This window comes from Neophocaena asiaeorientalis, unplaced genomic scaffold, assembly GCF_003031525.2.
Source record: "Neophocaena asiaeorientalis asiaeorientalis breed wild unplaced genomic scaffold, Neophocaena_asiaeorientalis_V1.1 scaffold1132, whole genome shotgun sequence".
Lineage (NCBI taxonomy): Eukaryota > Metazoa > Chordata > Mammalia > Artiodactyla > Phocoenidae > Neophocaena > Neophocaena asiaeorientalis.
In genome coordinates, this window is record NW_020174472.1 from 331,437 (window position 1) to 348,151 (window position 16,715).

At 45.2% G+C, this 16,715-nt stretch overlaps 1 protein-coding gene across 1 annotated transcript in view; it reads right to left on the minus strand.

Moving 5' to 3' along the window:
- Positions 1-12,004: 12,004 nt before the first annotated feature.
- The window catches only part of ZNF470 (zinc finger protein 470), a 70,653-nt gene continuing 65,942 nt past the window's right edge, over positions 12,005-16,715 (minus strand). Inside the window, exon 6 of the transcript XR_003004836.1 lies at positions 12,005-12,135. The gene's annotated coding sequence lies outside the window, so the exon portion shown is untranslated. The remainder of the gene's footprint in view (positions 12,136-16,715) is intronic.

The following is a 16,715-nucleotide window of genomic DNA, read 5'->3' on the forward strand; positions in this document are numbered from 1 at the left end:
AAGTCCTATTAAAACAAAATGACTGGGCTTCCCTGGTGGCGCAGTGGTTGAGAGTCCGCCTGCCAATGCAGGGGACACGGGTTCGTGTCCCGGTCTGGGAGGATCCCACATGCCGCGGAGCGACTGGGCCCGTGAGCCGTGGCCGCTGAGCCTGCGCGTCCGGAGCCTGTGCTCCGCAACGGGAGAGGCCACAACAGTGAGAGGCCCGCGTACGGCAAAGATAAATAAATAAAAAATAAATAAATAAACCCAATACATGTTAAAGGAAAACAAATTATAAACTAGAGAAATAATGGACATAAATAAATCCTAATGATGGTTCTTCAGAAACTTAATAATAAACTAGATAAAACTTTGACACATCTAATAACCACAAACCGAAGTTGAAAGGCAGAAAGGGGACAGAATAAAATAAAGAGAAGATTTTGTTTAATTATAAAATACTGTGCAGAAATAAGCTAGTCATCTTGGGGGGAAGCTTAGTGGAATGAAGCCTAGCCTAGGGGATAAGAGAACACTGTAAATCGTAAAAATTAATGGAGTAAGAAGTATTCATAGGCTAACAACATGACAAGAAATGGAGAAAGCCATCCAACAACTCACTGAAACGTCCCCTCCATAGCTCTAGGACCTGATTACTTTACTGGTGAATTCTTTCAAAATGTCAAGGAATTGATACTTCTCAAGCTACAGAAAGTATTCGAAAGCACAGAAAAAGGTTAAACTTTACTCAAGTCCTTCCACGATGCAAGCTTAGCCACGATACCAAAACTTAACAAAGATAGCACCAGTCTTACATAAGAAGATAGAGGCAAGAATCCTACAGAAAATATCAAGAAATAGAATTCAATATCTGGAAAGACTGCTGTACCACCATCCTAAGAATGCAAAGATGATTTGTAGTTAAGAAATCTACCAGATTTTATCGCTCCTAAGTTGCACGTGTTCACCTTCTCTGAAGTCAGGATGCATCTTCCACTTGGTGGCATCTTACATTTAAGTAGCATTTTTTTTTTCCTCAGGGGTATACAAAATAATGCGTGTTTTACAATCGATGATGTCTTAAGGTCAGTGAAATACAGTAATTCAAAACCTCACACAAAAAGGTTAAATACAAAAGAAAAATCATCTCAATGGATGTTTAAAAGGCATTTGATAATATTCAAGACCTATTCCTGATTTTTAATCAGGGCTCTTCCTTAACATGACACAGGGCATCTATTTCTAAACAATAGCCACTTTTATAGTTAAATGTGAAACATCATAGGCATCCCTGTTAAAACCAGGAAAAAATAAAGCACACACACTTCCAAGACTATGGTCATTTGTTGCGGAGCTTTTGACCACTCCACAAAGCCCTGAAACACACACACACACACAAAAAAAAGAAGAAAGAAAAACTATAAATATCAGAGGGGGAGCCACCATTGTCACGTGCAGGAAAATGGGATTACAGGATTGGGAATGAGACAGTGTATCAGCTGTAAAGCTGTTTGAATTAAAAACTACAAACTATAGCACAGGGAACTATCCTCAATATCTCGTAATAACCTATAACGGAAAAGAATCTGAAAAAGAAAATTTATGTATATGTATAACTAATCACTTTGCTGTACACTTGAAACTAACACAACATTGTAAATTAACTATACCTCAATAAAAACAAATAAAAAAGTATACAACAAAGTGACCAGATATAAATATACAAAAGTAAGTACTATACCTATGTCCTAGCAGAGGAAATATCAGAATGATGATACATGTGGTGAAAATTTCAAAATGATATATAAATTCTCACAGTTGCAAATACCACCTGTACTCTAATGATCTTCACATGTACGTGTGTGTGTGTGTTTTTCTTGACCCAACCCCTCTCTTAAATTCCTGACATAAATCTCACTGTATACCTGCCATCTCCGCTTGAATATCTCATGGGCATCTTAAACTTTACATTTCCCAAATATCCTAATATCTCTCCCCACTGGCCAAAAAAAAGCTCCTCTTGCAGTTTCCCCCGAGTCTACCCCTCAGGTCCCTCCAGGCATCCAACTGTGGCACCCTTGACTCCTGTCTCTCAATACTCACCTCCAACCCACCAGCCAATGCTGTTGGCTTCACCTTCCAAATACATCCAGATGCTGACCACTTCCATCCACTCCCCCCAGTACCACCACACTGGTCAAAGTCACCATCACTCTTGTTTCTTTCTTTGTTTTAATTCAATTTCAGAGTTTATTTTATGGGAAACTGTACCACTATCTTACACCATACTGCCATATTAACTCGACATGGAATAAAGACTTGAATGTAAAACTTAAAACCACAAAACTCATGGAAGAAACATAAGGCAACGGTTCCTTCATATTGGTCTTGACAATGATTTTTTCTTTATACGACAACAGAAGCACAAGCAACAAAAACAAAAATAAACAAGTGGGACTACATCAAACAAAAATGCTTCTGCACAGCAAAGGAAACTATCAACAAAAGGGCAAACTATTGAATGGGAGAAAATATTTGTAAATCATACATCTGACAAAAAGTTAATATCCAAAACATATGAAGAACTCATGCAACTAAATATCAAAAAACAAAACAAAACAAAAAAACCTCCAAACAATTGGGTTAAAAACTGGGCACTCTTGTTTCTTATCCTGACACTCCCCTCACCCCCAATTTCTTTTGTATGCGTCAGCCAGAGCGATCCCTCCAAAGCTAAAGTCACTCTGCCCCAGCCACTCTCACCTCCAAGCTTTGCAGTTATGCTTTCTCCTGCCTGGATATCTCCGCCACATCTTCCAGCTCCACATTTTCCACCACAACTTTAGAAACCCCCGCCCGCACCACTCTGTATAGAACAGCATCCCCCAATACCTCCCCACGGTAGACCACCCATCTGCCCTCCCCAGCTCTCTTTCTCCCGTGTCCAGAGAGGGCAGAGATTTTAGTTTGCTCGTGGCTGTATCTCCAGTGCCTGACCCAGAGTCCAAGTTTATAAATATTTCTCAAATGAATGAATGAATGGAAAGACAGGGACTTCCCTGGCGGTCCAGTGGTTAGGACTCTGTGCTTCCACTGCAGGGGGCACGGGTTTGATTCCTGGACTAAGATCCCGTATGCTGCGTGGCACGCCCCCCCCCAAAAAGGACATACCACAACGAAGGATGGGAAGACAAAATGTTTAAAACGGTGACAATTCTTCTGCAAAATAACGATGAGTTAAATGCAATTGCTATTAAAATATCTGGGAAGTTTTGGGAATGGGCATGAATGAGTTATCTGGAGAGCTAGGCAGTGGTGAACATTAAAAAAATTCTGTTAAAGGAGAGAAATGAAGGGGACACGTACTATGAGATGTTAAAGCATGTTATAAACCATTAATGGGATTCTCATCTCTAATCTTCGGGAAAGGACCAATTCCTCCCTCTAGCTTGCTCTCCCCCACTGGATGCCACCTCATTTCAAAACTTCCTTTTACAACCTGGAGAGAATAACCCACGTCAGCTGTTCCCAAACCTGGCAGAGCATCAGAAACCTCTTGGGGGAGTTTTTCACATATTTTGGGCTCTACCGTGGGAATTTTGGATTCAGTGGATCTACATTCAGAGATCTTATGAAGTCCCTAATAATCCACACTACAGAAAATGAAGCCAACTGGATAAACATTCATTCTCCTGTGGCAACAAAAACAAGGATAACCTAACAATTCATCTGTTGAGGAAATGGGCATGACACAACTGCTGTATAGAATATTCGGCAGCTGTAAAACGTAATTTTTAAAAAGGATGAAAGTGATCAGGATGGAAAGTTATCCAGACGATATTGTTGTGAAAACACCAAATGGCAGAATAATAATCTTGCTATAATTTCCTTTTTCGGGGGTTAAGAAATATATGTCATTTACTGTAGGACTCTATTTATACGAAGGCAAAACGAATCTATGCAACCAGAAATCAGAACTGGGATGAGGGAGTGAGTCAGACTGGAAAGGAAGATGAAGGCATTTTCTAGGATGATGGCAGGTTGGTTACGCAAGCATATGTGTCGACACTTACTGACATGTGCATTTTATTGGAAATAATTATGCCTCCTTTTTTTTTTTGTTTTTTTTTTGGCTGTGCTGCGCGGCATGCAGGATCTCAATTTCCCCGACCAGGGATCTAACCCGTGTCCCCTGCAGTGGAAGCAAAGAGTCTTAAACACTGGACCACAAAGGAAGTCCCAGGTATTCCTCCATTTTTAAAAAGCAGAGTATAAATTCAGGAAAATGTAAAAAAAAAAAAGTTTTAAAAAAGAAGAAAATGTAGTTAATATGGCTCATCTGAAATCCAAAAATTTTACACATACACACACGCACACGACACCACACGTAATGGACCCGTCAGCGCCTCACTTAGTTCCTCTTTGTTTCTCCTCCAGCTGCTGTGAGTGTTGGCTGCTAACTTGATGGTTTATGGTTTATATTTATGGTTGCCCCCTTTCTCCTAAGAAATGCCCTTTGCTAAGAGGAGCCACCTCTCTAGAGAGTTACCTACAAGGTTACACTCACTGTCCACAACCAGCGATGGGAGATAAAAGCCTCCCCACTGGCTCAGAGAAGGACTGGTACTATTCACACTCCAGAGCTCCCTGTGGGATCAGACTGAAGCCGGACCTCAGTTAAACCCATATAATACTTGCCTCACTCCCTCTCCTCCTTCCCAGCCTCCCTCACCCCTTACGGGTTCTACCCGAGAACACACTTCCTCAATAAATCCCTTGCACAAGAATCCTAGTTCAGTCTCAACTTCCAGGAAAAAAAAATGCCTGCAAGGAAACGGGACAACCTTCTAAAAACATTCTGTTGAAGTATAATAAGCAAAGAGAAAATTGCATGTATCCTACAAGCGTGATGAATCTCCGGAAGGTGAATCGTGTAACTGGCACCCAGAAGAAGACGCAGATCATTATCAGCACCCCAAAATGTCCCCCTCTCATGCTCCCTCATTTACCCCACCTCGAAGGGAACCAGTATCTGGATTTCTAATGTTGTAGATGAGTTTTGCTTTTATAGCAACTTTTACCAAGTCTATTTCTTTCCTTACCTCATACTCTGAGAAGGTTTGCATTTGTGACGCATGCTTGTATTTTATGGTATGGGAGTGATGGGACTATTTTTTCCTCCCTGCTTTCCTATGTCTGGGGCCATAGAGTGGGAATTTCTGCCTCTTAGAAATGTCAGGGGACTTCCCTGGCGGTCCAGTGGTTAGGACTTCACCTTCCAATGCAGGGGGTGTGGGTTCTATCCTTGGTCGGGGACCTGGGATACCACATGCTTTTTGGCCAGGAAGCCAAGGCATAGAACAGAGGCAGTATTGTAACAAATTCAATAAAGACTTTAAAAATGGTCCACATCAAATAAAAAAATCTTAAAAAACACGAAGAAATATCAGGGTGCTTCCCTGGGTGGTGCAGTGGTTGGGAATCTGTCTGCCAATGCAGGGGACATGGGTTCGAGCCCTGGTCCGGGAAGATCCCACATGCCGCAGAGCAACTAAGCCCATGCGCCACAACTACTGAGCCCGTGCACCACAACTACTGAACCTGCACTCTAGAGCCCATGTGCCACAACTACTGAAGCCTGCACGCCTAGAGCCCGTGCTCCGCAACAAGAGAAGCCACCACAATGAGAAGCCCGCGCACCACAACGAAGAGTAGTCCCCGCTCGCCGCAACTAGAGAAAGCCCACGCACGGCAACGAAGACCCAATGCAGCCAAAAATAAAATAAGTAAAATAAATTAAAAAAAAAGAAATATTAGGAAAGTAACTCCTTTCCTCCCCTCCATTCCTTCACTCACTCCTCCCCACCTGAGGGGTGGAGGGACATAACTGAGTAGTGGGATGGGAAGAAGCCCTCACCCCTTATCCCCAGTCCTCTCTTGGGGGAGGATAAAGTCCCCAGACAGACAGGATACTTTAGTGGTTAAGAAAGGCACTGGATTCAAATCCCACCCCTACCAGTTACAAGCTGGGTGCTCCGGGGAAAGTGTACTTGACCTCTCTGTGCCTTAGTTTCCCTGTCTGTAAAATACAATTGTAACAGATCCCACATCAAGAACTATTAAGAGAATCAAATAAATTGATTTAGCCCCATGGTGAGGGCTGTGGAGCCTGCCTCTTATTGATATTAAAGGTCTCTGGTCCCATATGGCCTGATCTTCTCTTTTTTATTTTTTGGAAGGGGGCCACCTATAGGAAGGAGGCTGAGTCCATGCAGAAAGGTCAGCTGGGTCAGGACCCACCGCCCACCCCTACCGGGTCCCAGCCTGTGCTCCATCAATGTTGGTTGAATGAGCCATGACGGAGTGAATAAGTGAATGAATGAATGATGTCACAGAGGTCTCTGGGCACCTTGCCCACCCTAGCTTCATCTTAAAGGGAGGGAAACCATACTAACTACTTCACAGGGCTCATGAATTAATAATGAGAGCTAGTGAGTGTCGAGTTAATAACAAGAACCACCCAAGACATGGAAGCAACCTAAATGTCCATCAACAGAGGAATGGATAAAGAAGATGTGGTACATATACACAATGGAATATTACTCAGCCATAAAAAAGAATGAAATAATGCCATTTGCAGCAACATGGATGGACCTGGAGATGATCATACTAAGTGAAGTAAGTCAGACAGAGAAAGACAAATATCATATGATATTGCTTTTATGTGGAATCTAAAAAAGTGATGAAAATAAACTTATTTGCAAAACAGAAATAGAGTCACAGATGTAGAAAACAAACTTATGGTTACCAAAGGGGAAAGGGGAGGGGAGGGATAAATTCGGAGTTGGGGATTAACATACACACTATACTGTATACAAAATAGATAACTAATAAAGACCTACTGTCTTGCACAGGGAACTCAATATTCTGTAATAACCTATATGGGGAAAGAATCTAAAAAAGAATGAAAATATGTACATGTATAACTGATTCACTCTGCTGTACACCTGAAACTAACACAACATTGTAAATCAACTCTACTCCAATAAAATTTTTTTTTTAAAAAATGTAAAATAAAATAACAAGAACCACTTAGAATCATGTCAGTCCCATAATACATGTGACATCAGTGCGTGTCTTACCTGGATCACTTCCAACCAGCTGGAGGTTCCTAACTGGTTTCTACACCTCTGCCTCTCCCTCTGCCTCATCCAATCTCCCTTCCTTCCTCAGAGGCCAACAGAGTGGTTTCTGTAGATCCCCAAATCCCCAGAGGCTCCTCACCGCCTACAAGATACACCTGGGGACTTACCTGGCGGTCCAGTGGTTAAGACTGCGCTTCCACTGCAGGGAGTGAGGGTTCCATCCTGGTTGGGGAACTAAGATCCCACATGCTGCGCGGCCAAATAAATAAAAATAAAAACACTTCTTTAAAATAAAAAAAAAAAAGATACACCCAACCTCCTTGGCGTGGAACTCAGCAGTGAGAGGGTCCTGTGAAACGTAAGCTGGAACCTTCTCTGCCTTACAGTATCCACCCAACTCAGAGTGAAAGCCAACATTTTAGCATGGTTGACAATACCCTACATCATACACCCCCATCACCACCATGACCTCATATCCTACTATTCCTTTCCACTCTTCTCCAGCCAACCAACACCCCCCAGCCCTGCTGTTCCTCACGCATTCCAGGCGCACTCCTACCTCAGGGCCTTTGCCCTTGCTGTACCCTCTCTGCCCAGAACCTCTCCCCACCAGATATATCTGCCAGTCTCACTCCCCACCTCCTTCAGGTCTGTACTCCAATAGCTCCCTCTCAGGGGTACTTCCTTGACAATCTTCTTAAAATAGCAACCTTTACCCTCGCCTCGTACGCCCATAACTCTGCTTAATTTTTCTCCATAGCACTTATTACCATCCAGCATGAAGTATGGGTTAGCTACTCATTTTGCCAATTGTCTGTCTACCTCGGTGACTGTGAACCCATGAAAAGAGGAGCCATCGCTCTCCCATTCACTGTTGCACCCTCATTGCCTTGAACACTGCCTGGCACATAGTAGGTGTGCAACAAATAGTTATGGACTGAATGAATGATCCCACTCATCCCAGTCCCTGCTATGCCCCTAACTCCAGTGTTTCCCCAAATGTGCCTTATTACATCATGCCTCCGTCTTTGAACATGCTGTTTCCTCCCCTGCTCTGCCTAGGAAATTACTCATCCCTAAAATCTCAGGTATGGTGTCTCTTGGGTATTCAAGAATAAACCTCCTGGCCCACAGAGTTACTTTCTTCTTCCATTGAGCTATCTCACGTGCAGCCAGCACTTATTTCTACACTATCATGGTTGGTTGTTCAGCTTGCCTCCCCCCACCTTGTGTCAATAAACCTTTTCCTGGCTTGAGCCAGTCCAAGTTGGATTTCTGATATACGATTGGCAGATGGGACCCTCATGTGTTGCCAAGAGTGGTTATGTGGTTTTTTCCTAATGTATAAGATAAATATGTAAGTAAAAGAACCACTGTTATTATTTCACATGTTGATGTCTTATGCCCCCCACAGAAAACACTAGGTATTTCAGTGAAAGGAATGTGCTTGATAACTCTTTTTGGTTTTATTTGCAGTACTTGGATTAAAACCCAGTAGGTAGTTAGTGGTTGGATGGTTGGATGGTTGGATGGACGGATGGATGGATGGATGAGTAGGCATATGGGTGGATGAATAGTAGCCACATCCTTCCAACAGCCAACAGGTAGTAGATAGATGAATGCGTGGGTAGATAGATGAGTGGATAGATGGATGGATGAGTGGGTGGGCTGAATGGATGGAGTGGTTGCATATGGATGAATGGGCAGATGATTGGGTATATAGATAACTGGATATATGGATGGATGGAATGGGTGTGTGGATGAGTAGGTAAATGAAAGGCTGGGTGGATGAATCAGAGGACAGATGAATGGATGGTGGATGTTCAATGGGTAGATGGATGAATGGATAGGTAGAAGGGTGAGTAGTTGGGAGGGTCGATGGATGGATGAATAAGTCAATAGACAGATGACCTCACATGGATGGATGGATGGATGGATGGGTATATGGGTGAGTAGACAGATGGATGCTTGGGTGAATAAATGAGAGGACAGATGAATGAATGGTTAATTTATGAAGGATTTATGAGTGAAGGGTTGGAGGGTACACATGAGTGGAGTTGCCCCCGCCACCTGAGACCCTCCACTCCATGTCTGACTACCATGGAATATGTCCTGTTTCCCATGGGAGACCTCTTGGGGCTCACATCCCCAAACAGACTTTTGTGGGGCAGGGAAATTCCAAGCTGAGGAAGGGAGTGTGACAACCCACTGAGATCTGCAGAGTGGGGCATCATCAAAAGAGGAAGGAATTGCCAGCTTACCTGGGAGTCCTCTGACTCTTCGTCTTCCTCCACCGAGCTCCACTCCTGGGGATGCCCAGTCTCGGGAGAAGGTAGGTCTGGGTGAGGGGAGGAATGGAGGAGAAAGGAGTCATGAGTGAGTGACCAGGCCAGCTGGATGGGTTCTGCTTTCTTCCTGTCTGCCAACTCTCTTCTGCTGATATCCTAAAACACACACACACACACACACACACACACACACACACACATTCTGCCCATGTGGTTCAGGTGGGGTGGAGAGAAGGAGAGACCTGAATTCTGATCCCATTTCTGTCAGTAACTACCTGGGAGACTTAAAGTGAGTCACCTGATGTGATCCACCACCTGAGCCTCTATTCCCTCACCTGTCAAATGGGTACAATAGTTCCTTCTCTACAGGCCTCTGGCAAAAACTGAGTGAGAAAGCAGAAGAAAAAGCCACAGAGTTAAACCAGGAGGAACAAGGCTTCCCCAGGTTCCAGCCTCTGGTGAAGAAATCTCCCCATATTCAAACCTCAACATCCTTCTCACTCCTCAACTGGATAGAACTGGGGGTTGGACCAGAGACGGCCATTTTCCACTCTTTCTGCACCCAGGTCCTGCCGGGAGCCCCAAACCTCCTCCTCACTGCCAGAACTGACATTTCTATTTCCCACAACTTCTGTCCCAGATCTGCTCATCTCCTGTGGAAGGAAGGACCTTTCCTAGTAGAAGGTCCAGCCCCCATTCTCCTGTGGGGGTGCCTTTCAGGTGTCCCCATCTCAGCAAATGGCACCACTCTTCGCCAGATGTTTGGGCCAAAATCCCAGGGGTCACCCTTGATATCTCTTTGTTCCTCCCCTGTCCACTCCTGGACGGTTGCAGGAATCTCCCAACTGGCCTCCCAGCTTCTACTCTTGACCTCCTAATCCTACGGTTCATTCTCACACGCAGCTGGACGCAGAGTTTCTCAACATGGGCACTGCTGGCATTTCAGGCTGCGAAATCCCTGTGGTGGGGGGTTCTATTCTGTGCAGCGTAGGACACTAAGCAGCATTGCTGGCCTCCACCCACTAGATGGCAGCAGCATTTCCCCAGTTCTGATAATTCAAGATCTCTTATGCTGCCTGGGGAGGACAGTGGGGTGTAACATTGTCCCCAGTTGAGAACTACTGATTCAGAAGAATCTTTTGAAATACAAATGAGATCCTGTCTTCTCCTCTTCAAAACTTTCCAGTGCTCTCTCAATACTCAAGTAACACGCAAACTCCTTGCCAACGTCGACAAGATGCCCCATCACTGGTCCCAGATGATCTCTATCATTTTTCCCTCCCATCTCCCTGCTCTGTTCCCCGTGGTCTCCCTGAACACAGCAAACTTGCTGCCAATGTGGGGTCCTTGCACGTGCAGCTCTGGCTGCCCTTGAAGCTGTTCCCCCATCTTTGGAACAACTGATCCTTCTTGTGCTTCTCCCACCTTCCCCAATCACACTGTCACACCCCACCAATCATCCTGTTTTACTGTCTCCATAGGTCTCGTCAGACATGACCTTTCTCTTTATTTTGTAACTTCTTTCTTTAGTGCCTGTTTTCTCCTCTAGAATTGGAGCTTGGGACTTCTCTGGTGGTCCAGTGGTTAAGAATCCACCTTCCAATGCAGGGGACGCAGGTTCCATCTCCGGTCAGGGAACTAAGATCCTACATGCCGCAGGGCAACTAAGCCCATGTGCCGCAACTACTGAGCCCCCATGCCACAACTAGAGAGAAGCCTGCATGCCACAGGAGAACCTGCACGCCACAATGAAAGATCGCGCATGATGCAACTAGGACCCAATGCAGCCAGAAATAAATAAATAAATATTAAAAGAAAAAAAGAATCGGAGCTCTACAAATCCATCTTGTTCACGGCAAGACCCTAACGCCTGGCACATAGTAGGTGCTTGTGATAGATTTTTGCCCCCAGTGGCCTCCAGCTTGTTCACTGCTCCCTGTGTCCACACCCTTGGGCTGCCCTCCCCACTCTGCCCCACTGATTCTGAGCTTGACCATATGGCTTATTTCGACCAATGGCCGGTGAAGAGCTGGGTTGCCAGTGGAGGCTAAAAAAGTGCTTGTGACCTGGGGTTTTCCCTTGCTTGCTGGTCCCAAGAACTCTGCAACCACCCCCGTGAGAATAAGCCTGGGCTAGCCTGCTGGAGGCACATGGCTTTAAGTCAGCACCATCAAACCAGCTAGACACACCAGTAAAGCCATCTTAGATGAACAAGCTGCCCTTCAGCTCACTGCAGCTGCACTGCAGGAGCCGACACAGGCAAGGGCAACAGAACTGTCCCCTGAGGCCACATACATTGCCAACCCACAGAATTGTTAGCAGCTAAATGACTGTTGCTTTAAGCCACTCAGTTTGGGGCTGACTTGTTACACAGCAAAAGCTGACTGACACAAGGCTCCATAAAACTGTGTTGAAAGGAGCAAAGGAATGAAGTCATGTCTTTCCCTAGGCTCTTCCATGACCTCCCCCCCCTCCACAGAACCCCTGCCCCTCACCTTTCTTGTCACTGTCACAGCCAGAGGCCCCAACCTCCACAGCCACGCAGTCCTTGGTGAGGGAAGCACGCTTCTCCCAGGCCCTGTCCTCCTGAGACAGCAGCCCCTGCATCTTCTCAGGCCTAAGACTGCATCTCTCCAGGAGGCTCAACTTTAAAGGCAGGCTTCTTCTCCTCTCCCCAGTCCAGGGTTCTTTTGGGTTTCCCAGGGAACAGGATTCAGAACCTGAGGACAGACAGACATTTAGTCACTCAACAAATACTTACAGAGTGCCAGCCCTGTATCAGGCATTATTCCTAGGTGCCAGAGATACAGCAGTGAGGGAAGCAAAGCTCCTTTCCCTCTTGGGGCTTACATTCTAGTGGGGGGAGAGAGACAGACAGCATGCCAAATGACAGCATGCACACACACACATACACACATTCCACAACCCAAAGTACAGAGCTAGAAGTTTTTAGGAAAAGAGAGTTACCCCCATAATCCCTGTAGCTACAGAGAGAAGGATCCTACTCTTCCCTCCAGCCCCCTATAGCATGACTTTCTCCTCTGCTGTCATTAAGAAGAAGAAGGAGAAGGAGAAGGATTTGCCAAATAAGGGTTAAAAAATCCAATTTAAAATTAAATATGCTTTAGGGCTTCCCTGGTGGTGCAGTGGTTAAGAATCCGCCTGTCAATGCAGAGGATACGAGTTCGAGCCCTTGTCCAGGAAGATCCCACGTGCCGTAGAGAAACTAAGCCCATGTACCACAACTACTGAGCCTGTGCTCTAGAGCCTGCGAGCCACAACTACTGAGCCCGCGTGCCACAACTACCAAAGCCAGTGCGCCTAAAGCCTGTGCTCTGCATCGAGAAGCCACCACAATGAGAAGCCCGTGCACCACAACGAAGAGTAGCCCCCACTCGCTGCAACCAGAGAAAGCCTGCATGCAGTAATGAAGACCCAACGCAGCCAAAAAATAAATAGATAAATTTATTTTTAAAAAATTAAATATTCTCATTCTATATCTTGTCAACTTGAAATTCAGGAGGCTGTTTGCAGGAAGCTATCTGAACTAAAATAACTTGACATATAACCATTTACCTTGAGACTCTAAAGCTGGTTTCATGTTCTTGTTCTAGGACACTGTATGTATTACCCATGTTGCATGATATAACCCACTGACTGTCCTCGTGAATAGTATTTTTTTTTTTAAGGAGTACGTTCTCCTGGTGTGAATGAAAAAGCTTTTTGTAAGTGTGATCTTCCTTGCTTAGGTTTATGCAAACAGAAATTTTATCAGATTTTAAAACCACAGAGCACATACTCTAGATTTAAAGGGAAGTTAGTGACTCAACAATCAAATGTAGGTGGGGACCATGTTTGGGGTCAGACTCAAGGAAACCTGCTGTGAAGAAAAAAATTAATTTTTAGACACTCAAGGAAATTTGATTATGGACTGGGTGTTTGATAATATCAAGGATTTCTCAACGGTTTTGTTGAGTGTGGAAGTGGCCTTATGAATAGGTAAGAAAATGTCCATCTTATTATTTCTTAGAGATGTTTTTGTAGTATGCAGGGGTGTATTGACGGGATGGCTGAGATTTGCTTTAAAATTCTTCTGTAAAGAGATAAAGAGACAAAAGGGGATCAGGGCAAACATGCAAATGATGATTGTTGAGCCCAAGAATGGAGAGACAGTGGCAGGCAGTGCTGTCCTTGTACCCATGAGTAGATATGAAGCTTTTTCATAGTAGAACTTAACATATAAATTACAAATATGCAGCATATCTTCTTTTCTTCTGCCTCACCAATCATCATGTAGGTCTTCCTTACAGAGAGGGCTGGCTCACAGGCCCCTGAAACCCAAATTCAAACACATTCCCCAGACACCTCTGTCCGCTCCCCCCAGCACGCCCTGTCCCCTGGGACTCCCGCTCCACCATCTTCCTCATCAGTCTCTGCAGGCTTCATTGGCAACTTGACCCCTTCCTCACCCTTACATCCAATTGATCAATCCCTGAGCCCACCTGCTCTGTCCTTTCTCTGCTTCTGCCCCCTGTGGTCCACTCCACAGCTGAACCCCCACCCCGATCCTGTCCCCTAACCCCAATCTCCAGTCTATCCCCCCAGCTTCATCCTCCACAAGACTTTCGCTGGTCAAGACGCTTTCAAGGCATCCCATGCGGGGCAGAGGCCAGCTTCCTTTCTTGGTCTCTAACCCTCCACCACCACAGTCCCTGCACTCGCCCATTATCAGGTCAGCCCAGGAGGCAGGTTTAACACACCCAGGACTACAGAACACTGAATCCTAGGGAGATAATTCCCCCTCTTCAGCACCCTTTAAAATTTCTTTTTTAAAAAGCTGAGTGAGTAGGGACTTCCCTGGTGGTCCAGTGGTTAAGACTTTGCCTTCCAATGCAGGGGTTGTGGGTTTGATCCCTGGTCAGGGAGCTAAGATCCCACATGCCTTGTGGCCAAAAAATCAAAACATAAAACAGAAGCAATATTGTAACAAATTCAATAAAGACTTTAAAAGTGGGCCATGTCAAAAAATCTTTAAAAAAAAAAAAGAGTAGGGAATTCCCTGGCAGTCCAGTGGTTAAGACGCTGCACTTCCACTTCAGGGAGCACGGGTTCAATCCTTGGTCAGTGAACTAACATCCCACATGTCGCACGGCCAAAAAAAAAAAAAAAAAGTAAAGTACATATAACAAGAAATTTTACCATCTTAACCATTTTAAAGTGTACATTCACACTGTTGTGCACTCATCACCACCATCCTTCTCTAGAACTCTGTGTATCACACTCTGTCCCCATTAAACGCAGGATCCCCCCCCCACTCCTCCTCCCCCAACCCCTGGCCACTACCATACTTATGGGATCTTAGTTCCCCAACCAGGGATTGTACCCAGGCCCTCAGCAGGGAGAGCACAGAGCTCTAACCACCGGACTACCAGAGAACTCCCCAGACTACTTTCTGACTCTTTGAATTTGCCTACTGTAGGCACCTTGTATAACTAGAATCACACAGTATATTTGTGACCGATTTATTTCACTTAGCAGAGGGTCCTCAAGGACATTACTGCTAGAAAAGAAGGGAGGTAATTTAAAGGAAAAAGAGGGGTAAGTCCTAGTTGGGGAGCTAGAATGAGAGAGTAATCTCGAAGGTGGGGAAAGAAGGGCTGGTGTTAATAAGATGCTAATTGCCGCCATCACAGCAGAGTGGTTAAGAGCAAGGTGTGGGTGCGAGTGCGCGGCGTGAATTTCCGCTCTGCCATGCATTAGCTGTGTGACTTTGACAGGTCACTTTAACCTCTCTGAGCTTCAGTGTGCTCAGCTGTAAAATGAGAGTGCTGGGAATTCCCTGGCAGTCCAGTGGTTAGGACTCTGTGCTTTCACTGAAGGGGGCACATGTTCGATCCCTGGTTGGGGAACTGAGATTCGACAAGCTCAGCGGTGTGGCCAAAATAAATAAATAAAAAACATAAAATAAAATGAGGGTGGGACTTCCCTGGTGGCGCAGTGGTTAAGAATCCGCCTGCCAAGTGCAGCGGACACGGGTTCGAGCCCTGGCCGGGAAGATCCCACATGCCGCGGAGCAACTAAGCCCGTGCACCACAACTACTGAGCCCGTGTGCCACAACTACTGAAGCCCGCGCATGGCAACAGAGACCCAACGCAGACAAAATTAAATAAATAAATACATAAATTTATTAAAAAATAAAATAAAACGAGGGTGGTGATGATAATAGCAACTTCCTCCCAGAGTCATTGTGAGCTTTCATACACAGTGAGTACCTAATGAATGAACGAAAAGGTTTTTTCCTCTTCCTGGCTCGTCCTTGCCCTTCTGTGTGGGCTTCTAGACATCCTGCCCGTACTTCAAAGCTGAGCTGACACATCACCACCCCGGGAGACCCCGTGAATATTTGCCACCCATAAAGTGCTCGAATGGAAATGACTTTTTTCAAACTATTTCTCAGCCGGAACTTTGTGCCAGGCCTGTGCTGAGCATGGAGAATCTGAGGATCAGTTGAGCAAGGTCACAATCTCCTGGAGGAGAAAGACAACTGAGCAGAGAGGATTAAACAGAGCATCCAGTACTGCTTTGAAGGTAAAAAGTAAGTAACGCATATACACTGCTTAATAGCTATTACCTGTATTATTATTGTTTATTCATCTTTACAATGCAATGACCACCGCCTCTCCTGGAGGCTACATCAAAATTTTAAACTTTTTTTTTGGCTGTGTTGGGTCTTCGTTGCTACGCATGGGCTTTCTCTAGTTGTGGCAAGCGGGGGCTTCATTGCGGTGTGTGGGCTTCTCATTGTCGTGGCCTCTCTTGTTGCGGAGCACGGGCTCTAGGCACGTGGGCTCAGTAGTTGTGGCGCACGGGCTTAGCTGCTCCACGGCATGTGGGATCTTCCCGGACCAAGGCTCAAACCCGTGTCCTCTGCATCAGCAGGCATCCGCTTAACCACTGTGCCACCAAGGAAGCCCCCAAATTTTAAACTTTTGACAAAGCCATAGATGGGGGGAAAATAGTCTCCCTTTAGAGTCTTATTTCATTTCCTAGGGAGACGGAGGAAATGTACATGTTTGTTGGCCAGATTTATCTTCCCTTCTGTGAATTGCCCATTTGTACCCTCCCTGCATTATTCTATTTGTTTCTTTTTTTAGCTTTTACTTATTGATTTACAGGAATTCTTTATTCTGGATATTGACCCTTTGCCTGTTACTCTGCCTGTGGCAGATATTTTCTCCTGGCCCGTCCCTTTTCTCCTCACTTTGCTTACACTGTGCCTGAAGTCTTGGATTTTGATAA